The following is a 27,500-nucleotide window of genomic DNA, read 5'->3' as shown; positions in this document are numbered from 1 at the left end:
TTTCTTACTTGAATTATTTTTGTCGTGAATTATTTGCTACGTATATATATATATATATATATATATATATATATATATATATATATATATATATATATATATATATATATATATATATATATATATATGTATATATATGTATGTATGTATATATAATACATATATTTTCGTTAGTATTCAATTTTCTTCCATTGCTAAAATTCTTCTTTCAAGTTCTGTTTACAACATGGCCAATAATCAGATTTAAGATGAAGACAATAATACTCGAACATCGGAAGCAGTGTATCTGAACAACGTTTGTTGATATTTAAATCGATAAAAATATCCCCGTGTTTCAACTAAATTACACTTAGTGAATGTCTTTCTTGTATGTAACAAGATATTTCTGAAAATAGAGATTACAGAAAACAATATATATTAATATATAATTTTCTGTTCAGAAAATTACAATAATGCGTTATGGACTTCTTTTCTATCTCCGTTCGTATTGTTTCCTGAAAAATCACAGAGGAAAATGGTTAAACGTCTGCGTTCAGGAATATGTCTTCCTCTGCTAACAGGAAATCAACTGATACATGTAAACAATAGAATACTATTTACATCGTCATCATCATCATCGACCGCTGAACATTTATGCCTCGAGTCCTGCAGCATCCGTCACTCTTTCGAGTCCTCTCTAGTTTGTTCACCGTATAAGTGATCGAGATCTCAAGATTCTCATTGATTGGGTGGGTGGGTGGAATAGTAGGCAATCTTTCACAGATTTAGTCATTTGCAGGTGAGAGAAGTGAAGTGCTTTGCTCAACAACAGAACGCATCTTCCAGTCTTGGAATTGAAACCATAATCTTGTACTCGTTAGTGCAACACCCTAACCTCTAGGCTACACGCCTTCATATTGTGTTTAACGTATATATATATATATATATATATATATATATATATATATATATATATATATATATATATATATATATATATATATATATATATATATATATATATATATATATATATATATATATATATATATATAGACATGCTATATAAACATATAAATTATATAGACAATATTTTTCAATCTTATAATGATTCTGTTTATCACTCCGTTACTTTGCCCGTCCGTAACGCTTCCACGTGATTAGTTGAAGGAGAGGGGGAGGAATAGGGGGAGAAGGGGTGGGGGTGGGGAGGGATTAAGGAGATTTGATGGTGAATGAAACGTATAATTCTATTTTTTTAAACACAGAGTGGAGTCGATCTCCAAAATATATTTTCCTGTTTGGCAAGAAGAAACCTTCTCAAGAAAAGTAACAAGCATGTGCGTGGTGCGCATCGATTCGTCTATGCTATGTTTTTAGTAGTTCACCTCAGAGATTTCGAAGGATGATTTATAATAATTTAATATCTAAATTACTGGTACTGGTTTAATATCTAAATTAATGTATGAGTCTGATGAGCAACGTGCAGGCTATTTGTTGTTTCCTCATTAGTATATCCTTGAATATGTTGACTTCAGAAACGATACGTTTCTACTTAAATTACAAAACAAAATAGATTAATATTGAATTTATATTTATTATACTTAAATCCACGTCTATGTTGAAATGATTACCTGTGTTAATTCACATAAAGTAGGTGATGAAATAATTACACATTTCAATATGTACAATTATAGAGGTATACAAATAATTGTGTTCTAATACAATAAACGTTTCTCCAATGCATTTGGTTAGTAAATTTTCTGAACTATTTCAAGCAGTCATTAATCAAATATTCTCTAGCTATATTCTTAACGCATTAAATTGCGTTTCGTACCTCGTAAACTATTGTAAATTAAAGTTATACAATGCATTATTAGTATGGTTCAAAGAGTTAAACTTTCAGAATGATTAACTGCAGCATAATTCCGTACGATCTCTATTGCATAAATGAAATTTATGTCAGATTGGTTCGCTGCTACACTTCATGGTGTATTTTACAACGTAAATATAATAGAAGTGCCTTTGAAATGTTGTTTTCCGATAATACTTCTTTTTAGTGCTTATGAAAGAATTACTAAAAGAGGGACATCGCTGCACAGTACACGCAGTGGAAACTGGCGCACGAGCGTTTGTTGCTGTCTCTCTGTGCCAGCAACCAGCTTAGCTCAATAAAATGCTTGTCAGTGACGGTTGAAAAGAGTTCGATGTATCTTCTACTATTGTCTCGAGCCAACCAAATCCTTGTGAGTGGATTTGGTAGATGGAAATTGAAAGAAACCCGTCGGAAACACACACACATATATGTATATACATGTGTGTATGTGTGCGTGTCTCTGTGTGTGTGTGTGTGTGTGTGTGTGTGTGTGTGTGTGTGTGTGTGTGTTTGCCCCCATCACCATTTCACTACCGGTCTTGGAGAGTTTCCGACCCCATAAAAGACACTGATAGAATAAATGCCTGGTTTGACAAAAAGAAATTATTGGGGTCAATTCGCTCAACTAAAGATTCTTCAAGGCAGTGCCCCAGTATGGCCCTGGTCTAATGACTAAAGTAAAAAGATAAAAAGACCTGAGTCAATTAAAAGACAGAGCATAACGAGCTGCAATCTTGTAATAGTCTCATTCTTCATTGGTTTTTGCTAATCGCCAAACAAGTTAATCTATTGGGTTGTCAAATGTATTCGTTCGTTTTGATTTTTTCCCTACTTGGCATTCCATCGTTATTTTTCTGAAAGGAGTTAAAATTTATTCAAATTTCAAAAACGATAAGCAACAGTTTCACAAGAAACAACGAGCTAAAAATAACAATAAGACCTTACAATAAAAATATGTTTTGGCGTAATTTCAATAACATTGACGAATATCAAAATAAATGGAAAACGAACGAATTTATGTGGCAACTCAATAGAATACAAAATAGTATTTATTTCAAATCTTAGGGTGGCGACCTGGAAGAACCGTTAGCACCACCGGACAAAATATTTAGCGGCATTTCGTCCATCTGTACGTTCCGAGTTCGGATTTCCATGAGGTCGACTGTGCATTTAATCCTTTTGAAATCTATAAAATAGCTATCAGTTGAACACTGGGATCGATGTCATCGACTCCCCCGCGATTGCTGGCTTTGTGCCACAATTTGAAATCAATGCGTATTCCAAATCTGTTGCCTTTTCAGCTAGGCTTACAATTTAACAAATGAAAGATATTTTATAATTGACAAATAATAATACATGTTTATGCATATTTCCTTTATTTTCCCATTCAACAAGATTGGCAATATTTAAGTTTACAGTATATTGTTAGAGAACCGGTATTCGTTTTATGAAGATCTCACAACTATTTACCAAGGTCTTTAAGTTTATTGTTCCATGCATCAGACTCCTGTTTATCAACTAGGTTTTTCATTTTATCTAAGAGAAGCAAATAATCACTGTTGTATGCCACGTCAGCACGTTTTCTCAACATTCTTTGGAGCTTGAAGTTCGTGAGCAACTGACGCATACGAGAAGTATCGTAATCGTCCGCGAGGCTTCTTTGTCTATTTCCATCTATTTCCAGTGGAACCTGGTGCATGGTTTGCGTCCCGTGAAACCGCATACTTTGGCAATGAAGAACAACACAGCACAACACAATCAGCGAAGCAGGAATCAAATTCATCCTCCTGAAAAATGAAGGAGTAAAGAAATTAGAACAAAGAAATAAAAAGAGCGTAAATAAACATTAGATGAAATAAGAGTAAAAAGAAAACTTGGATTCAAGCACTCGGTCCGTATGAGTTGTTGCGGTGAGAACCAAATGAATAATGGTGGCATATAATGAAAAGCAATGTTAAAGGAAATCTTTTGACGACTTACTTTTTATAATTCAGCTCGCTTACATTTTATTGATGTAAACAATCCTGTGGCGCATGTATATCGTTTTAAACACATTTTATATGAAAGATATACTTGTATAAATTCGTTTTAACGGTTGAACTCGAAGTAAAAGTGCTATAAATAACAGTGTGTAAATACTGAATTAAAACAAAAAAATCGAAGATTGCTTTCGACGTTTTTTTTATACAATATTTGCTGGCTATTATTTACAGCTTTCTACTACGAGTTCAGCCATTGAAAACGGATTATTTGACGTTTTCTCGTATTTCCTCATTTTATATATATATATATATATATATATATATATATATATATATATATTTTTTTTCTCCGTGTTTTTCTCCTTGTCTCCGTATTCTTTCTGTTGAAGAGCGTAGCTCGAAACGTCAAAGACTTTCCGTATTCCTGAGCGTCATACTAATATATACTTTTGTTATTTACACCACCTGTCCTCGTCTGTTGTTATTTTTTGTATATTCTCCCATATATATATATATATATATATATATATATATATATATATATATATATATATATATATATATATATATATATATATATATAATTTGTGACAATGAGTTGGTTGTCATAATTAAACTCAGAGTTTCGGATGCGGGGACTGACGTCTACTCCGGCATCTAATCAGTTATTAGCACAAACAAAAACGCTATGCAAAAAAAACCTTGAATAAAGGGAAATTACTCCAATAGGGTGAAAATAAAACTTTGTTCATAGAATCAGCATATGCACATATACACACAAACATACAAGTCCGCGCACACACACATACATGTATGTATATATATATATCTATTTGTGTGTATATGTATTTATGTGTGTGTATATGTGTGCACATACGGATTCTATGAACGAAGTTTTACTTTCGCCATGCCTATTGGAGAAATTTACCTTTATTCAACGTTTTTTTTCCATAGCGTTTTTGTTTGTGCTAATAACTGTTGAGATGTCGGAGAAAACCTCAGCCTCGGCATCCGGAGTTTTGTTATGACAACCAACTAATTGTCACATATTAATTATATTTATAGATAAATTCTTCTATTTTACAAAATACGAGGTCTCATTCATTCTTTCGTTGTCGTATTATATATATATATATATATATATACATATACATATATATATATATATATGTATATATACACGTGAGCGTGTGTGTGTATGTGTGTGTGTGTGAGTGTGTATAAATCATTATTGACTTGGGGAGCTTGATTATATGAAGGAAATGATATGAATTTGCTTCTTGAATGCGTAAAGTATTGTGTAGAACGGAACGATAAAACTCAGCTTGAAGCAATTTTAAATAGGAAACCTGTTACTTTGGAATAATTGTGAACGGAACTGTTTTGATCAATCCGAAAACGTATCAGCTGCTGTGTTTTAAATAGACTACAAACTTTATTATTTTGCTACTATGACATACCTTCTTTGAAAACAATGCGATATTCAAATCGGTGTAGGTTTCTCTTTAGGTATTTACTGTGACGACTTTTAGTATCATCCATATACTTTCTTTTGAGCTCAGTTTCAATATATTTATTCAAACATGGATGTGAATACCAGGCCACATTGCTGTATTTTCATGCATTTTAGCCCAAAGGTTTCTAATTCTTTTCTGTTATTTTACAACTTTTAATAAAATAAAATAATTAGATACGCAAATTGCATTATTGATTTCAAGACAAACTTCTTTCATAAAATGCCTTGAAACTAAATAAATCCCTGCTACCTGAATTTAAACAGACATTGAAATCGCGTAAAGGAAAATGAAAAAAAAAAAAATGAAAATAAGTTCTAAAAGGAGAAAATTATTGTTAAGAATATGAAGTTGTATTTTGTGTGTATGTATAATTAGGAACTGTACGAGTTATTCTCTTGTGAAATTTCGGAAACATTATGAAGAGATACACAGTTATGTAGAAGCCAGCATATGGACTCTAAACTTTCTAGAATACCACGCATTTCTTTTATTTCAGTCATTAGACTCCACCCCCAACGGAGTTCTTAGCCGAACAATTTGATACTCTCTCTTTTACCCTTTTACTTGTTTCAGTCATTTGACTGTGGTCATGCAGGAGCACCACCTTTAGTCGAGCAAATCGACCCCAGGACTTATTATTTGTAAGCCTAGTACTTATTCTATCGGTCTCTTAGGCCGAACCGCTAGGTTACGGGGACGTAAACAAGCGATGTTGGTGGGGGGGGGACAAACACAGACACATAAAGATATACACACACATACATATACATACATATATACGGCGGCCTTCTTTCAGTTTCCGTCCACCCGAGGCTATAGTAGAAGACACTTGCCCAAGGTGCCACGCAGTGGGACTGAACCCGGAACCATGTGGTTGGTAAGCAAGCTACTTACCACACAGTCACTCCTACGCCTATTTTAAGACTTGGTATTTATCCTATCTTTTGCGGAACCGATTAGGTACGAGGAAGTACATAAGTCAACCGTGGTTGCAAATCGGTAGAGGAATACACATCTCCATCTAACTGAGCAATGCAATCCTTAAATCAATTTAAATGCAGGTCTATCCTCAGCTGCATAAGTAAATAAATAGAATTTTTTAATAAGTCGGACACATAAATATAAATTTACTTAATTTATACAGAGTAAGCAGACAAAGTCCATGCTGTGACCAATTCAGCTTAGAATTTACTAGACATCAGGAACAAATTTGTTGGAGTCATAGATTGTAACGTATTTTGGTTCAGTTTTAATTAATTAGTCTTGTTTATCAATTACCAAATCTGAGACTAGAGGATTATATCTGTTAGGGAAGTGTAGGAGATAGAACATAGTATATATGGTCATAAAAATTGTCAAAATTATTTTGAAGTAGTATACGGTAACTGACTATAAGGAGGTTGGATAGTCGAAGACCTCAAATCAAGATGTTAGTTACCAGTTAAAGGGGCAAAACGCTAATAAAGTCAATGATGATAATACAGAGGAAATTGTATCATTGGGTACTATAGGTGATTGATTATAAGCAATATTGTTATGTTGTATAAAAATAAAATTTAGGATTATCAAGAAAGATTATATATATATATATATATATATATATATATATATATATATATATATATATATATATATATATATATATATATATATATATATATATATATATATACATATGTAAAGGCGGTGCTCGAGCATGGCCACAATCAAATGACTGAAGCAAGTAAAAGAATATTAATATATACAAAAGAGTATAAATACATACATAAATACATATATATATATATATATATATATATATATATATATATATATGTATATAGAAATATATATATATATATATATATATATATATATATATATATATATATATATATATATATATATATATATATTCTTTGACTTGTTTCAGCCATTTGACTGCGGCCATGCTGGAGCACCGCCTTTAGTCGAATCAAATCGACCCCAGGACTTATTCTTTGTAAGCCTAGTACTTATTCTATCGGTCTCTTTTTGCCGAACCGCTAAGTTACGGGGACGTAAACACACCAGCATCGGTTGTCAAACGATGGTGGGAGGACAAACAGACACACACACACAGACAGACATATATACATACATATATACGACGGGCTTCTTTCAGTTTCCGTCTACCAAATCCACTCACAAGGCTTTGGTCGGCCCGAGGCTATAGTAGAAGACACTTGCCCAAGGTGCCACGCAGTGGGACTGAACCCAGAACCATGTGGCTGGTAGGCAAGCTACTTACCACACAGCCACTCCTGTGTATGTATATATATATATATATATATATATATATATATATATATATATATATATATATATATATATATATATATATATATATATATATATATATATATATATATATATATATATATATATATGTATGTATGTATGTATGTATGTATGTAAAGCACGCTGGGAGAATTGTTGCCGAGCCGGGCGGAGTGATAAGTGACATTTTTTCCAACTTTACGTTCTAAGTTCAAATGCGGCCCGAGTCGACTTTGTCTTTCATTCTTTCGGGGTCGATAAAATGAATAGCATTTGAGCACTGGGTTCAATGTAATCGACCTGCTCCTTCGAAAAGGCTGGCCTTGTACAAACATTTGAAACCAATATATGCATGTATATATGTGTTTGTTAGTATATGTGTATGAGTGAGCTATTGTATTCCTATTTAGTTTTCTAAAGACCTACCTTGGAGATATTTCAAGGTGATATAAAAATTGTTAACATTACCATTTAGTTTAAGTATTAATGGTAGCTATTTCATTTTGCATGCACCGTTAATCCCGTTAGAATGATCACTCAAACATTTACTCCTAGAGTATAAATAATCTATCAAGTAGTAAATATAATGTCAATTTAAAAAAAAAATCAGAGCAACAGGAAAGATTTTTATCGATAATACTTTATTAATAGGGAATAAGTTTCGGAAGTGAACAATTGATATTTGTATGAAATGATTTCAGTTATCCGTATGAATTGTACCATAAAAGAACTGAACCAAAAACTATATTAAATATTTGATGATACGGGATACAACAGAAATTGAACAGGAGAAGATGTATTGTTTCTTGTGTAAAGGTTGCCAAGAAAATCTATAGTGTTACAATCCGCTCTTTTTAGACTAAAGATTATCATATATAATGAGAGACTCGACATTTGTCCTTGTTTATCAGTTTATGAATGATTATGAATTTATGATAAGCATTAGAGCTAGCGTATATCCGAAAGACATTGATATATATATACATCTTCATAATCCAAATTGTAAATATATTCCAAAGAATATATTTCTATTACAGGTACAAGTGTGAAAAATTTTGGGGAGGTGGCAAGTCGTTTACATCGGCCCCAGTGCTCAGCAGGTACTTATTTTATCAATTTCAAAAGGTTAATTTTAAAATGGAAATAGACAAAATTTTTGAATGGAAAGGAAAGATTTTATAAAATATGAGATTTCTAAAGGCCGTGTTAGTTAATTATGAATAATAAATCTCATGGAATTGGACATCTACATCCAGAAGTTGTAGGCATTTTACTGTCAGAACGAGATCTACAATTTCTAAAAGTGCCACGTGATTATTCTCTGTAAACAAGGTTCATGCGAGAAAAGAAGCCGTGTAAATTGTCCTAAAAGTTAATTAGAATTTAAAATCGTTTACAGTGTAAGATACAAGTACATAATAATTTAATGGGCTTCGTGAAATGAATTAAATACTGACACACGACCTCAATACTATCGGTCAAAATACTGAGCTGGTACTTTATTTTGTGGATTCCGGGATAATGAAATGTAAATTTGATCTTGACAGGATTTGAACTTGAAATTAAAAAAGGAAAATAGAATGCAATGAAAAACTGCAAGTTATTCTGTCCGATTGTCAGATAGTTCTGCAAATCCTATAATGTTAGGTATTACACCTGAAATATATATTTTCAGTTTTTTTCCACCTTCATATTTATTTAGCAACAGTTATTACATTACCATCAATTGATTTCAAGAATTATTTCACTACACAGCAACGAACAGCTCTTTTGATTTTCCATATTTTACTCACTTAGATGAAAATCAAAAGAAAATGCGTCGCAAGATCTCTTTAGTGATAATGGAAATACACATCTCTGATATAAGCATGTTTTCGTATAGATAAGGTAATAACAAAATAAAAATGAAAAATACTGTTCAATAGAATCACTCAACCCTTTTATCTCTCATAAGTATGTCCTAAACGTTACAGATTCTTAGTTCACCTATTTTTCATACGTTCTGAGTAACATAAAGCTTTCCTATCATGATTCATAGTTTATTCTGGAAGTTGAAAAGATTTCAAATACTAAGAGGTGTTGAAAAGTTCTTCGCTTTAAGGGTATCGCGAAAGGCCTGGCTGGAGGCCTTCTTTTACAGGGCTTAGAAAAACTGAAAGGCCACTGCAATAAGTGTGAGAGTGGAATAGTCTGAGAGTGGAATATGTTGAATAAAATCATAATTAATTGATCCTCCCGTGTTTTCTTTTAACCAAAGCGAGGAACTTTTCATCACCCACCTCGTATGCATTTTATATGTTGCGTGGGCGCCTGGGAAATATATCCTCGGTATGATGTGATATTAAAGACAAGTAAAGGATTACACAATATCATGTTGTTCGTCTTTATTCCCATGTTTAATCATTCATTGGTTCTTAAATATTTTCTGCAGAATTTGCATCTACAAAACGAAGTGAACACAGTTCTGAAATCTAAGCAGGCACTTTACTTTACCTCGTAACTACTTCTGCGTTCTTTTTATCCTGGGCCATATTTTTGCCCTGGGTTAAGTGGTCTATTTTAGTGTTCACTATATAGAATATATAGGCGCAGGAGTGGCTGTGTGGTAAGTAACTTGCTTATGAACCACATGGTTTGGGGTTCATTCCCACTGCGTGGCACCTTGGGCAAGTGTCTTCTACTATAGTCTCGGGCCGACCAAAGCCTTGTGAATGGATTTGGTAGACGGAAACTGAAAGAAGCCCGTCGTATATATATATATATATATATATATATATATATATATATATATATATATATATATATATATATATATATATGTCTGTGTATATGTTTGTTTGTCTGTGTTTATCCCACCAACATCGCTTGACAACCGATGGTGGTGTGTTTACGTCCCCGTAACTTAGCGGTTGGGCAAAAGAGACCGATAGAAGAAGTACCAGGCTTACAAAGAATAAGTCCTGGGGTCGATTTGCTTGACTAAAAGGCGGTGTTCCAGCATGGCCGCAGTCAAATGACTGAAACAAGTAAATTGTAATAGAGAATATAAGCAGAATCCAAGCAGGTGATAGGATACTAACTGCCGATGTTTGATATAGAAAACAGTTTGATGAAAATTTCGTAAAACTTACAACCACAGACCTACATTAAGACAGGCGTCTGTGTACGATTTTACACCTATGTAAACATATTTGAAAGGAACATATCTATTCTATGTAAAATAAATATATATGAGATTAGTTTACGTGTATATCAATGTATTTGAATGATGATCCTGGAGTCAAATGCTATTCTCATCACATTCACAGATATTAACATAAATATCATTAATATGCCTGAGTCAATTCTGGTTACAGCGCCTCTACAAAGCTGTGCATCAATATGCTAAACCATTGCTACATATTAAAGACTGAATGTTACATTAAGTTAATCGTTCGTAAATAAGTGAGTACGTGATTATCAATGTCAAGAAATGCTAGGGACAATAATGTGATCTAGCACCATGCATTTCAAAAGTCAAAAGTTTATGTTCAGTGGCTAGCTTTATGTTGGGTCCAGAATCGAAACATAATTTACTTTGGCTCCATTTACTTATTTCTCAATAGGCCTCTTGATATTTTTATATTCAAGCTATCATTTACATTGATTTCACATTTTAGCACAAAACCAGCAATTTCAGGGAAGGGACTAAGGTTATTGCATCGAACCCAGTATTCAACACATACTTATTTTATCGAGTCCGGAAGGATGAAAAGCAAAGTCAACTTCAGCGGCATTTGAACTCAGAACGTAAAGTCGGACGAAATACCGATAAACATTTTTTCCCGCCTCGGTAACCGGTCTGCCAGCTTCTCACTTTAAAGCTGTCATATATATCAATGGCAGCAGAAATCCGGCGAGTTAGCACAATCAGTAGCACGTCGGACAAAATCCTTACCGGCATTCTTCCGGGACTTTAGTTATGAGTTCAAATTCCGTTGAGGTCAACTATATTTTTTAACCTTTTAGAGTGGACAAAATAAAATACTAGAAGTAATCGGCTTCTCCTGTCTCACGAAAATTGCAGATCTTGTGATAAAATTTGGAATTATAATTATTTCAACTCTAGGAACAAGGCCTTGAAAATTTTGGGGGAAGTGGGTGGGTGGGTGGGGGCTAGTCCATTATATCGACCTCAGAGCGTAACTGGTACTTATTTCATCAAACCCAAATGGACGGAGAGCAAAGTCGACGGTACCTTTGCCCTTTCCGTTTCCGACTACCAAATCCAATCACAAGGCTTTGGTCGGCTCGAGGCTATAGTAGAAGACACTTAGCTAAGGTGCCATGCAGTCGGACTGAACTCAGAACCATGTGGTTGGTGAGCAAGCTACTTACCACACAGCCATTCAAAATGCAGTATTCCCTGATGGTTTCTAATTTTAGCACAAGGCCTGCAATTTTGAGGTGAGTGTGAATTTAATTACATCAACCCCAGTACTTCACTAGTATTTGTTTACCTCGATCCCAAAATAATAAAAGGTATAGCAGACCTCGGCGCTATTTGAAATCAGAAGGTAAATAGCCGAGAGAAATTCCAATAAGCATTTTGTGCGACGCACTAGCGATTCTAAAGCTCGCCGCTTGCAATCTTTTCTAATTTTGGCACAAAGTCGGCAATTTTGATGGGAGGGAGAAGTCCATCACATTTATTGCGGTGTTCGACTGGTAGTTTAATTTATCGAACCCGACAGGACCTCGGCGTTATTTCAACTCAGAAAGTGAAGACACCCAAAAGAATATGAACAATTATAAAATTAACAGTTATGATTCTAATATAGACTATATAAACACGATTGGCGCTATATATAAATAATACGCTCATTAATCTATATTACAACGTGTAATTTGTGTCAAGGGCTAATTAAATTTTTGTTTTTAAAATTCACTTTACTTAAAAGCACATAGGCGCAGGAATGAATAAGAAAAATGTTTTCCGCGATAATCTCGAATCGTTTCAAGCCTTGCGAAAAAAATATCTGTGATGTGTATTTATTCTTAAATACATTTTTAAATATACATTTTTTTCTTAACAGTTGTTACACATTTCATACGGTAGCGTATGACATCTGAATATCCATTTATATCAAAAAACATTATTTATATTCTCAATGTAAATGTCACCATTAGATACATATTGTACAGTTTGAGAGAACGTGTTTTTCAGTTATTGACTTTATTTATCTTGTATCTGTAAGCCTTTAGGCACGAATCTCTTCTGAAAGTGTGAAGTTTTAATATTCGAATTGGCATACGTGTGTAGTCGATGCTTAGTTTTATATAGTGGAAGTTTCAGCCAGCTGAATTGTTAGAAGTTCGATAGTTCGCATCTCGTTGACCTAACATTGTGTCCAAGGCTCGGTCAGTAAATTTAGCTTTGTAAAATTTCAATTCACATCGATGCAGATGAACTTGAGTAAGTACTTTCTACTGGTCAGTTCAAGCCTTGTAAAACTGTCTGGGCCGAAAGTTTGTAGAAACTCCAAAGTGTCTGAACCAGTTCTTAGTTACTACACATCAGTTTAAGCCTTATAAAACACAGGCGCTTAGCAGACGACCTTAGAACTAAGATGGCGGTAGGACGACAACTCACTACCTCGATTTGTATTTGCTTTCTTCACTTTCCTCAGCCATAACACTCGCGAGTTATGCAGTACATAACTTTGCAACTGAAAGCGGGAACATTCCTGCAAAATAAATGATCTTTTCTAATGTCTAAGCCAAGACTGGTCAGTCTTGGAAATGATAGAAACTTCAACCGTAACACACTTACGGCTACTACCGTCGCCGCTACCACCGCATCATTGGTTACAAGTCGAAAGGTGTTCTTCCATTAAGATAATGCTCGGCCACATACAGCGAGGATGACATTCCAAAGGCTGGAGCAGTTTGAATGGGAAACGATGCCCCACCCATAATATTCACCGGACATTGCCCCATCTAATTATCTACAGTCTTCAAAATCATTTGGACGGAAAAAATATGAATTGTGTACACGAGGATAGAACAGTATTGGAAGAGTATTTTTCGTCACGGACAAGTGAATTTTGGAAGAGAGGCCCTTGCAAGTCTACAAGATAGATGGAAGAGCATTGTAGAAAATGAAGGAGAGTATATTTTAGATAAAAAAAGAACTTTGTTTATCGTAATACTGAAAAATAACATAAGTACTAAAAAACATTATTTATGGGAAAATCTAATATATGTGTGAAAGAGAGAGGGGGGTATGTGTATGTGTGTATTAGTTTGTGTGCATGTTTGTGCCGCGAATTACTAAGTCACTAATCTTAATCATGGTTTAAAGAATGCATTTCGGTCCTAGGTGTTATTAGCCGCATGTCACCTCTTACCAAAGGCTTACCACCTGTAATCACATCCACCCTTGTATTTTTCTTTTTCTTTTTTTTTGCCTTTCATGTGCAGTGAACTCAGGATTCGAACGTTTACTATGTCCTTTTTAAGGATCGTGTTGTTGATCTGACTCGAGGGATAATTGGCTGTCATTTCAAGTTAATCGATTGACATTCAAATTACGCAAGGTATTTTGGCGTTTAAAGTTACATACAACATTATATGAAAACTTCAAGTGAATGTTTCACGGCATAACGTAATTATTCCTGTGTTTCAGAATATAATTTTGAAACGAATTATATCGTATTACATCTCAAAAACCAGACCGAATAACTTGTAACACGGTGTAATTGCACATGTTATATTTGATCTCATTACACCTTCTAATGTGTTCTGGTACGAAATCACTGTGTAAAACAACAATTATTCAATCAATCATTAATTCCATATTCTAATTGTAGGTATTCATCTAACCGTTGCTAGCGTGGTGTATTCTGCAAATACGCTATTCTGTTATTAATTAATTAATAACAAATCTCCCGGTCTCGAACATCAGTTGATCAGCCATCGTTTATCATCTTAAAGTAGTCAACATGGACAGAGCAAGTGACAAAGCATTGGTCATAAGTGACGCTACAAGATAATTGTTCTACGTAATTGTATAATTTCGTACTATTATCATTCCTCACCTTCACTTCGAAAATCACCCAACACCAACACCACTACAACAGCAACAACAGCAATAACAATAATAATTGCAGCATGAACCAAAGCCATATGTAGCTTTAGACTGAAATAAATTATACCTTTCTGTCTCTGTATGGAAAACATATCAGAGCTGAAGAATGATAAACATTTATTTCGTTTCGAGAGTTGAAACAAAAGTTATTGTATCTTAAGAGTGATTAAGCAAGCAATATCGATTAGTTACTTGCTTAAATAACTAACCAATCGACTAATGATAAAGAAGTGAAATCGAACCACCGCGTGTGCATATTACTGGTGTAATGACCCCCCCCCCAAGATACACCAACGTTTACTTACTTCACGCTTAGATACTATAGATGGAATGACTTGCCGTATCTTTCCTGATTAACTGTATCAAATCATGATCAGCGTTTTGACATGTTTCTAGAAAATTTAGTGCGTTGGTGTTTGCTTGAGCAAGTTGTTCTCAACCACTTTTCACCTAGGGAGCACTTTCATTCCTGTTTTATTCAGATTGACCCCCATAGACATTTCGATGTTTAAATAATCCTATTATATTTTTATAATTAATTATGATTACTATTTAAAAAGAAAAATCATTAAGAGGCGCAGGTGCGGATGTGTGGTAAGAAGCTTGCTTCTCAACCACATGGGTCCGGGTTCAGTCCCACTACGTGTCACTTTGGGCAAGTGTCTTCTACTATATCTTCGTGATATATATATAAATATATATATATACATATTCGTTTATTTGTTTCAGTCACTTGACTGCGGCCATGCTGGAGCATCACCTTTTAGTCAAAGAAATCGACCCACTGGATTTATTCTTTGTAAGCCTAATACTTATTCTATCGGATTCTTTTATCGAACCGCTATGTTACGTGAACATAAACATGCCAACATCGGTTGTCAAGTGATGGTCGGGTACAACACAAACACACACATATATATGACGGGCTTCCTTCAGTTTCCGTCTACCAAATCCACTCACAAGGCTTTGGTCGGTCCGAGGCTATAGTAGAAAACACTTGCCCAAGGTGCCACGCAGTGGGAGTGAATTGGGAACCATGTGGTTGGGTACCCCGGACTAAATTATTCAATGACTTCTTATTTAAGACGGCTGGAAAGTTTCAGATAGAGTTGGCTTATATTTCTAGCAAGTTGAACGGCTCAATAAACACTCACAACGCCCGGTCTGGGAATCAAAACCGGGATCCTACGACTGCGAATCCGTTGCTCAAACCACTGGGCCATTCCACCTCCACACTTGCAATATATGTTGTATATAAAGGGTGCAGCGTCGCCCCGATAACCAGCTGGCGAATTTCTGCCTGGGGTTATTGTCTGATCTGAGGAGGATGAAATGCAAAGCCGATCTCAGTGCGATTTGAACTCAAATCGCAAACAACTAACTAAATATTGCAGGGCATTTTGTCTAACGAATTCGCCAATACACCTCAATATAATGGAGGATGTAATATTCCTCCGAATTTTAGCACAAGGCCAACAGATTTGAGTGGAAGCGGTAAGTCGATTGAGTCGATCACAGTGCTCAGTTAGCTTTTATTTTATCGACCCAAAAGGATAAAAGGCAAAGTCGAATTTGAACTCAGAGCGTAAGGAACCGGAAAAAATACCAACAAGCATTTTATTCAATGCATTAACGAGTCTGCCTGTTTGCTGCGTTCACGACAGGTATAGTATATAAATATGAACGAGGACAATATATTTTGCAACCTACATGATAAGATATCAGTTTAAAAGATTTGAGCTCATCTCTTGATATTTCTAGTGAGTTGGTGTTTAGCTCAATTCAAGCGTAATTCACAGACCTATGATCAAAAGCATCACCACCATGATTGATAAGACTCTTTGCTTTGAAGCAACATATGATTTAAGAGAAAACTGGGTGATTTTTCTGTGTCGAACGACGATCTAAGATTCCATTGTTGCTTGACGAGTTAACTGTGAATGCGACATTTTCTTTATACTCGAGGAAAACATATTTCGGGCTGTGCATAGATACATAAAAAAATGTGCACAAACACTTATGGTTAGGTTCATGCACATTCACAGGCACACATATACATACGTTTACGTAACGTACGTTTACATACACAAGCACTCAAATGTATACCGATGAACATGCACATACGAGCACACACGCACATATTTATCAGAAGCAGACGTAGCAGATAGGGTCAATACAAAGGCATTTGTTGAGGAATTTTGTTACAAAATTCATATAGACTTAGAACCGAGCTCCACATGACGTCAGCAGACCTGGAGACACAGTGTTTCTGCATGTTTTCGCCTCTTCCGTGGTAGATACCGGAACTTTTCATATATAGCAAACTACAGAAATACAGTAACTTTTATAAAAAGACAAAATACCGCAGTAAAACCGTTTCGTGTTCTACTATGTTAAGACGTCTGAAATATAAATGTACATATTCTTTCATATTAATTCTCGCTGCTCTATATGTTAGTATTAAATTGCTTCTAACCTTGCAAACCTCAACAAATTCTGGCATATGTATGTTTTACTGTTTCCTATATTTAAGAACAAAAGTTCCAGCTTAGGAGTAGCTGACCGAAATGGTATATGCCATTTGATGATCAAAATCACGCCGAAGTTTCCATTGTTTTAAGTACATTAGAATGTGAAAGGCATCTACTAAGGGATTTTGTCCAAAAGAATTAACTTCCCAATAGACATTCGTGTAAAAGAAATCGTCTACCTTCCTTCATTACAATTCTTTTACCAGCTATAATGACGGCAAAAATAATATCAGAAACTGAATGTCATTAAAGATATCACAAATATTAAATATAAAATGTAATGAATGTTTTATTAGCCTATTTGTTGCAAAGATTATCTGAAAAGAAAAAAAGATGAGAAATGCTACTTTTGTCTTGTATGAATAATACATGAATCACTAAGCGGCTTAGAAAGCTTAGTTGTCAAAAGCAAGCGAGTACCACCTAGTTAGCTTCCAACACGTTTTTGTAAATATTTTAGGCGTCGAGATAGTTTTAAGCAGACATAGACAGACGCCTTTGGCCCATCGAGGATGTGATAGCTGGGGAGAAAGAGAGACGAGCAGACGTAGAATAAAGCAACATACAACGAAGTTACTTTACACAAGGACACATTACATTGCTTGGTTCAGAATTCGAACCCACTACCTTACACTCAGATATTGCACATTCTAACCACTAGGTCACGCGCATTCTTTGGACACACGCACACATACACACAAACATATACAGATTTTTGAGTAATTTAGACGACTGTTTATTCACCGTACCCTGTACACACACACACACACACACACACACTCATGCGGCCAAGAAGCAAACTTCTTACCACATAACCACGCCGGCACCTATTGAATGTATATACATACATACACTACGCCCCCCCACACACACTCATAATTATGCATACTTTGTTTGATATCTTGTATATTTTGTATTAAAGTTTTTTTAGGTTTTACTTGTTTCAGTCGTCTGACTGCGGCCATGCTGGGGCACGGCCTTGAAGGGTTTTCGTCAAACGAATCGACTCTAGAACTTGTTTTCTTAAAGCCTAGTACTTATTCTATTGTCTATTTTGCCGAACCTCCAAATTACAGGGACATAAACACACCAACACCGGTCAGCAAGCGGTGAGGTGATGCGGAACACAAAGGCACATATATAGATATACACATAGATGCATACCTACACACACACACACACACACACACACACACACACATGACGGGCTTCTTTCAGTTTCTGTCTACCAAATTCACTCACTACACTTTGGTTGGCTCGAGGCTATAGTAAATGACATCAGTCCAAGCTGCCACCCTGTGGGATTGAACCCGGAACAATTTGGTTGAGAAGCAAGCTTCTTGCGAAACAGAAAAACTTACATCCACAAACGTATATGTTTGTCTATCTATCTATCTATCTATCTATCTATCTATCTATCTATCTATCTAATAGTCTATCTATTCATCTGTTTATCTATCTATCTATCTATTTCTCTATCTATCTATCTATCTGTATATTTATCTGTCTATCTATCTATCTATCTATCTATCTATCGATCTATTTATCTATCTATTTATCTATCTATTCATCTGTTTATCTATCTATCTATTTATCTATCTATCTATCTTTCTCTCTCTCTCTCTCTCTCTCTCTCTCTCTCTATATATATATATATATATATATATATATATATATACATATGTATAAATCTACCTATATATATATATATATATATACACACACACATATTATGCATAGATTATTTTCTTTTTACAACAGATACGAGTATAGATTACTTTAATCTACTGCTCCGTTTTTCTTCTTCAAAATCTCTACGTAACATATTTTTCCAGGTCATTACATTCTCCCTTTTTTACACACATTTTTCGTACGTATTGACTGTTAATTTTTCTTCTCTTTTAATACATATTTCTAGTTCAAAGCGATTCATTTTTTTCCCCTTTCACAAACACATGATACGTCTTCCATCACTTCCTTTAATATTCATTGTCTTCCATCTTTTCCTTTAATATTCATTCTTCCTGTAATATTCAGCGTATTGTGACAGTTTGTTCTCATTTGACTAATCTCAATAACTTTTTCACCAAAATTAGTTGCCTTTTTCTCACAGCCCGACAAATTGTTCTGCTCGAAACGTTAGACTTCTGCTCTTTTTCACGGCGTAAAATATAGTTCCCTGTTTGAACTTGCATTATAATTTGTCGGCTCAGATTTTACTGTTTTCTTAAATAATATGTATATAACATGAACGCTTTTTAAAATTATATACAGTATTTTTACAGGGGAGATATGACTAAACGCAACTGTTGCTTTCTTTCTGACGTCACTTAGCAACTATCACGATCTCGTGTACGATGATGTATATAGGAAGAAACATACAAATATACATTTGCATATTATATATATATATATATATATATATATATATATATATATATATATATATATATATATATATATATACATAAGATAAACACGCACACACACACAAATAATGATATAATTTATATTGACGATAGACGGTATGGAATATTTTTCATGTTATAAAATACAATTTGCTTCTAAAAACAGCAAAACGGAGAAGAAAAAATGACTGAGAAATCAATATCTGTAAAACAAATTAATGAGAATATTCGAAATATATATCAGCAGAATATTTCGCTGGTGTATCAGAACAATTAATAACTTTTAGATAAAGTTATTTCACGAGGAAAGTCTTTACTTCTATCTTTTATATATTTATTTATCGTTGACCGCGCCCATGCTGGGGCATCACCTTGAAGAATTGTAGTCGAATGAATCGATGCCTCTATTTATCTTTCTTCTACGACTAGTACTAATTCTATCGGTTGTCTTTTGCCGAACCGCAAAGTTACGGTGACGTAAGCACACCAACACCGGTGGTTAAGTTGTGGTGGGACACACACAGACATTCTTTTATTCTTTTATTTGTTTTAGTCATTTGACTGTGGCCATGCTGGAGCACCGCCTCTAGTCGAACAAATCGACCCCAGGATTTATTCTTTGTAAGCTTAGTACTTATTCTATCGGTCTCTTTTGCCGAAATGTTAAGTTAGGGGTACGTCAACATATCAACATCAGTTGTCAAGCGATGGCGGTGGGAGACAAGCACACACACACACACACACACAAATATATATACGACGAGCTTCTTTCAGTTTCCGTCTACCAAATCCACTCACAAGGCTTTGGTCGGCCAGAGGCTATAGTACAAGACGCTCGTCGAAGGTGCTAAGCAGTGGGACTGAACCCGGAACCATGTGGTTGGTAAGCAAGTTACTTACCACACAGCCTCTCCTGCGCCTATGTACATATATATATATGTATGTATACATGATACCTTGTTTTGTCCGCGGTGGAATGACTAATAGAATTTACAAACGCTAATATATATACGATTGTTTGTTTGTCTGTCAGTATGCATGGTTGTGTGTATACGTGAATGTGCGATTTTATGCATGTGTAAATAAATCGGGTTGGGAATGGCTATTCAAAGTTGCTGATACAATGATGTAATGGAAAATTATATCTGTTTCTATGCTCAGACTTTTGCTTTTGGTGCAGTAAATTTAATACCCGCAATAGCTGAAACATTAACACCTCTCTCAGAATTATCATAAATACGCATATCTTGTACGGATCTTTGGCAGTGAATTAAAATCAGAAACTATTATGCAATTACTAAGTTTTATCTGTAATTTAGATTATTTATGTAGACGCAGATATGGATTTGTGGTAAGAAGCTTGCTTTCCAACCATGCACTTTCGGGTTACGTCTCGCTGCCTGACACTTTGGGTAGCTGTCGCCTACTATAACCCCAGAGGAACAAAGTTTCGGGGGTGAAATTAGTAGCTGGAAACTGAAAGAATTCTATCGTATGGATGTGTGTATATTTATGTGTATGTGTGTAGTGGCAACCTAAACGGTATTGGTTTGTTTAAGCCCCGTAACGTAGCGGTTTCTGGGGAAAAAACCGATGGAATAAGTAATGGAGTCGATTTGTTCTCCTAAAACCCTTCAAGGTGATGCTCCAGCATGGTTGGGAGAGTGTCGGATAACATATTTTGTGGCATATAGTTATGCTTCATTATATTCTAAGTTCAAATCACACCATAGCCGTCTTTGTCCTTTACAATCTTAGAGTCGTTATTATAGGTTATCAGTAGATTTCATTGAAGATCTCCATTTCAAACCAGAGTGAAATTCAAAATTAACCATCCGGTCCCTTTCACTTATAGCTCTCTGCGAGACAATACGTTAAGTGAAATCTCTATGTTGGTATTGTATAGAACTAAGATTTTCAGCCATTTTTCCCAGCACGGATTGTTTCAGGCGAGACAATTTCTCCACAGACCGGAAGACCACGAGCATAACAAAAACAAGGAAGTGTATAATATATAATTTAATTATTACGTATATACTGAATATATAAATCAAAAACAAACTCCAGATTGCTATAGTCAATAAAAGAGGAATAAAATTTTAAACATTTATTCTTTCCATGCGTCCCGGTACCAAAAGACAATGGTGAGGAAAACGAAATCTTCAGACAAAATCTAAACGCTGACGAGTATCAAATGACCGATCTATTTCGGAAGATTCTTCAGCGAAGTGACTATGAATAACTATGAAATTCCTAGCCTGGCAGCGCTCGTGGGAGGATTTCCCATTTGTGATAAACTCTAAAGATTCAAAAGTTAGATGGACCTACGTGAAATACGAGCAGATGATGATATTATCCTGTACATACTTGTTCTGTGCCCGAGCATTATTCACTTCGGCAGTTATTTCTACAAAAAGCTATTGTCGCGTGTAAAGTATATCTAGCTATTGCTGACGAATCCATCATAAAGTGTGAAAGGCCACATTTCTTTAGGGATAGATTCCTGGCTGAAAAATCCTCCAGAACAGATTAGCGCTCAGAACAATCTTAGACAATATGATCGCTCTATCATACCACTGCTTCTCAATAGAATATCAACATAGACGTTCCTCTGACCAGGCTGCTCGGTTTGTAGGAGTTAATAACGCCATTCCATATGGTGGATGCTTAGTTTTGAATTTTAAAAGAGAAAGGCCACCAGTTTTAATCAATATTGTAGCGATGACTACTAATTTCAAGGTTGTAGTGCTTAGCATTATTTTTAAAGAGGGTTAAACAGAGAATTAAATATTTTATGTATGATAACGCTTCTCGAAATAAACCCAGCAATTTTATCACTAACTCCGTCCATATTAACATAATCAACATCATTATACGAACATAAAAACGTTATATGAATGAAAATAAAATGTCGATACATGTGAAAATTACAAGAGCAGCTACAACAGCGACACAGATAATCATGTCAACATAAGATAGAGAAAATATTAAAGTAATGAAAATATAACTGTGGAGGAAAATTAAATGTTTTTGTTAAAAAATTGTTTTGTTGCATATACAAAGATTTGAACAGGTGTGGCTGAATGGTTAAAATGTTCAGTTTGGAAAGACGTTGTCTCGGTACAGTCCTACTGTGTGGCACCTTAGGCAAGTGTCTTCGTCTAGAGACTCAAACCGACAGCTTGTGTATGCTTGTGTGTGTGTGTTCATATGTGTTTGTATGTGGCTTTATACTTCACACAACTTGTAAAAAGATGCTATGAACAGAAATTGCCACAATAAATATCGATAATTAATGAGAAGTGCTGAGAACAATGTCGACGATAATAATTCTTCAGGGCAGTGTACCAACATGGCTGCAGTTTTATGACTGAAATAAATAAATGAGTAAAAGATAATATGTCAGGTGGAGAAAAAGGAAATACAACTCTTTCTGATTTTGTCAGTTAGAAAAATAGCTAACATTTAGGTGTATACACAAAAGAAAGCAGCAGGTTGAATTCAAAACGGATATGACAGATGTGAGGCAATACAATAACCACGCAAGAAAGACTGTCTCTTTTTTGCTTATTAGCTCTCACAGTGGAGGCGCAATGGCCTAGTGCTTAGTGCAGTGGACTCGCGGTCGTAGGATCGCGGTTTCGATTCCTAGACCGAGCGTTGTGAGTGTTTATTGATCGAAAACACCTAAAGCTCCACGAGGCTCGGGCAGTGGGTGGTGGCGAATCCTGTTGTACTCTTTCACCACAACTTTCTCTCACTCTTTCTTCCTGTTTCTGTTATATTTGTATTTCAAAGGGCCACTCTTGACACACTCTGTGCCACGCTCGCGGAATCTCCCCGAGAACTACGTTAAGGGCACACGCGACTGTGGAGTGCTCAGCTACTTGCACGTTAATTTCACGAGCAGGCTGTTCCGTTGATCGAATCAAATGGAAACCTTGTCATCGTAGCTGACGGAGCACCACTATTAGCTCTCATTTTCCTGCTGGTAAGGCAAACGTTTATCTCATAAACTGTAAATCCTGTTTAAGGGCTAAACGTTAGGATCTGTTAACAGAGTTGAACATTTCGAAAACGTTAAGGCGACGGTAATATCGTCTGAGATGACCATTTGGTTTAGCATATATTTCATCAACGAGATTTTTCTGCTGCTTGACATCGGGTAAATGTGAAGAATGAATCAAGATACGACTGTATGTCTACAAGATGATGACGTCATATATGTACGTGGTCTGATCAATAAATATCCGGAATGTTCCCATAATAATGAAGCTAATGCATACAGAGTAAAGCCGCTTGGCACAAAATGACCTTACACTCTGCTGCGCATGCGCTCTAACCTTTAACGTTCTAGCTCACTTCAGCTGTTTACAGCAGTGCTTGGAAGGAAGGTATGTAGCATGTGATCATCGTTTTGACCCTGACAGAAAGTTGAGAAGAGAATCTACATCAAATTTTAACAAAAACTTGGCAATACCTGCTCAGAGGCCTACGCGAAGTTTTGAAATAGTTTCCCTCGTTCTTGACACAATCATGGAGATCTTGTGCAACTGAAATCCGAGTGTCTTTTTGGTCAGTTGAAAGCAGTTTTGGCACAAACTTGGAAGACATGCGTCTCATACCCAAATCTTCAGTGATAATGGATTGAACTGAACCATAACTAATTTGCACATCCTCTGCTAACTCACGGATGGTGATTCGACGATTTCCCCTCACAGTTAAACACACATCTGCGATGTTTTATGTTTTTCTCAGTTCTGCTGGTTGTGGGTCTCCCAGAACGTTCGTTAATATCGACAGTTTTTTGGCTATCTTGGAAACGTCTGAACCACTCATACACTTGTGTGCGGCTTATACACTCCTCTCCAAACATTTCCGCAACTTTACGTAGGCCTCTGAGCAGATATTGCCATGAGAACTTTCTCTGTCATGGTCAATGCGATGATGACACGCTACACACATTCCTTCCAAGCACTGCTGTAAAGATCGGAAGGACGTTAAAACTGCGCATGTACAGCAGAATTCAAGGTCAATCTTTGCCGATTGCTTTACTCTGATTGCTTTGGCTTTCTTACTATGGCAACAGTCCGGATACTTATTAATCAGACCTCGTATAGCGATATATCGGATACCCTCGCACAAAAGGCCTGGACAAAGTTTTAGATTGACCGTAGGAAACTTAAGTCTAGATGTTTTCTCAACAGAGAAGGACATTTACACTCACACTGCACTAATTCTATGAAAACAACATCAAACAAATACGAAGAATGCAGTTGCTTTTAATTGTCGCTGTTTGACGAGTCTCAAAACTGGAAAAAGTTGTCTTGCCTAAAGTCATGGGAAAAGATGACTGCGACGGGTCCTGCAGAAACAGCAGCAACAACGACGACGACGACGAGACCAATAACAATGTAGAACAGTAACATCAACACCGGGGTCAACAACAACAACAACAACAAGCAGAAAAAGATAACTGTTATAACAAGAACATAAACAAAAACAAGACACTAACAACTATAACAACACCAATAAAAAATACTCTCGCTGTAACTGTTTTTCGCAAGATCGACAAGAAATTGATGGAGTTAAGTAAAGGACAAACAACATACGTATATAAATCAAATATCTGTCTTGACATTTAACTTACTATGTGTTTACATGCTCATATTAGATAGTATGCAATAAACTGCTATAAATTTCCATGAGAAAAATGACAATTCACACAACATAAACAACCGAATAATACAGATGAATAATCACCATAGAATAAAATCGTACATCACATACATAACTGAAACTCGACACTAGAACGCTAACTACGCACACGACTTACTCTCTATACAAATTACTACCTAAGCGTTCTGATGGTTAGGCGATCCATTTGCTGTCAACACCAGCTAAATGAAAGGCTGGGCATGCCGTGGTTGATGATGCGGAGACATGCGGAGACATGCGGAGACATGCGGAGACATGCGGAGACATGCGGAGACATGCGGAGACATGCGCTGAGACTGCGATATCTCAGGCGCCTCATAGACGACGGTGAACAGGTTTGGTCGCCGTTTGTGCGGTGCGCTTTCCCACAGCTCGTATCTTGGGCCGAACTGCAGTCGTTGATGAAACAGAATGTGGTAGAGAGGGGCATTATACAGCTAGAAAACTGTTACAAAATAGCCACCATAGAACTACGAAAATACCTACTTCAGAAACAAGGAAAACTAATACAAATAGTCACAAAACACGAACAAAACAAAAGACTGTTTTTACTCTTTCAGGAAGTTGACAAATACAAACAAGAATTCATACTACCTAACAACTATGAAGAAAAGGAAGAAACGACAAAAGCTGTAAAACAAGTGAAATCCAAACTAAAACTAGAACAGCAACAGGTCATGATAAAACGATGGCAATAAAAGCCCCTTCATAGCAAATACTGGGTTAAACGAAACGCAAAAGAAATGGACAAAGCGAAATCTCAACAATGGTTGAGAAGCTCAGGACTCAAAGCGGACACTGAGGGAGTTTTAACTGCAGCAAAATTACCAAAAACATATAATGAAAAGGAACATAACGTGTAACTTCAGAATAGTTGGAGATGGACAAGAAACAATAAACCATATTGCCTGAGGCTGCCCAGTCCTGGCTGATAATGAATATATTCACAGACGAGTTGGGACCTATATACACTGGAAGCTATGCCAACTCTATGTAATAACAACAGAAAAAAGACGGTACAGGCACACGCCAGAAAAGGTCACAGAAAATGAGAAAGCAACCATACTATGGGATATGCCAATACACACAGATAGAGACGTTAAGGCCAATAGGCCAGATATAGTTGTCAGAGATCATAAAGAGAAAGATACTTTCTAATTGATGTATCAATACCAACAGATGACAACGTTTCTCTAATAGAAATGGAGAAACTTTCAAAATACAAAGACCTGCAAATAGAGGTAATTCGAATAAGGAGTCTAAAAACAGAAAGAATTCCTATCATAATAGGCGCATTAGGTATGATACAAAAATATTCAGACAAATACATAACAAGAACACCGGGACTAATAAATATATTTAACATACAGAAAATAAGACTACTAGGCACCGCATACATCCTACGTAAAAAACTCTTTCAATACAGTAACAAAAAGAGCATCACAACAAACCACAGCACATACCCAAGGCACACAGAGCTGCGTTTGGTAGTGAAGTGAAAGCACGTGATAAAAATAAGACTACTGAATGATAATAATAAAAATATTAATGGAAAGAAGGTGGAGAAGAAGAGGTTGAGCTGTTCTATGGTTAAGATCATTTCAATAAAAATATTGCAATCATTAAATTGTTTTAAACATGAATGTTAAATATCTTCTTTCGTATTTGGCCTCAATCGACGCTGCATATTTTTGAATAAATTGTGTGGGAACAAAAAAATTGTTCGCCATTTTCATGTTCATTATTTCACAATCAAATCAAGTTTTGTGAATGAATTGAGAAAACAAGCAGTTTATTGACACAAATTGTTGTTTTGGCAAATTTGAAACATGGACCAGCATAATATTTTCTGGGCGGAACAAAAGTTAAACATCTTAAATTCTCATACAAAACATGAGTACTTTTCACATGCCACGGGTCGCCAACAATGACTTCTTAAATTTTTCATTCATTTTAAAAATCTATTTTATCATTTCGAAACAAACTTTTGAAATCTTTCTAAATTTGTAAAGGGATTTACTTGAGTTTACGTTACATGTTTGCGAAAGTATACGAGCAAAAA

General features: G+C 35.5%; 1 long non-coding RNA gene across 1 annotated transcript in view; it reads right to left on the bottom strand.

Moving 5' to 3' along the window:
- Positions 1-3,214: 3,214 nt before the first annotated feature.
- Positions 3,215-27,500, bottom strand: part of LOC106872755 (uncharacterized) — an 82,823-nt gene continuing 58,537 nt past the window's right edge. The window contains exon 2 of the long non-coding RNA XR_001409801.3: positions 3,215-3,642. This is a non-coding gene — a long non-coding RNA (uncharacterized LOC106872755). The remainder of the gene's footprint in view (positions 3,643-27,500) is intronic.

The sequence above is a fragment of the Octopus bimaculoides genome, chromosome 4 (assembly GCF_046866305.1).
Source record: "Octopus bimaculoides isolate indiv1 chromosome 4, ASM4686630v1, whole genome shotgun sequence".
NCBI lineage: Eukaryota > Metazoa > Mollusca > Cephalopoda > Octopoda > Octopodidae > Octopus > Octopus bimaculoides.
The sequence above is the reverse complement of the archived record's forward strand: the minus strand, read 5'-3'. Positions and strand labels throughout refer to the sequence as shown.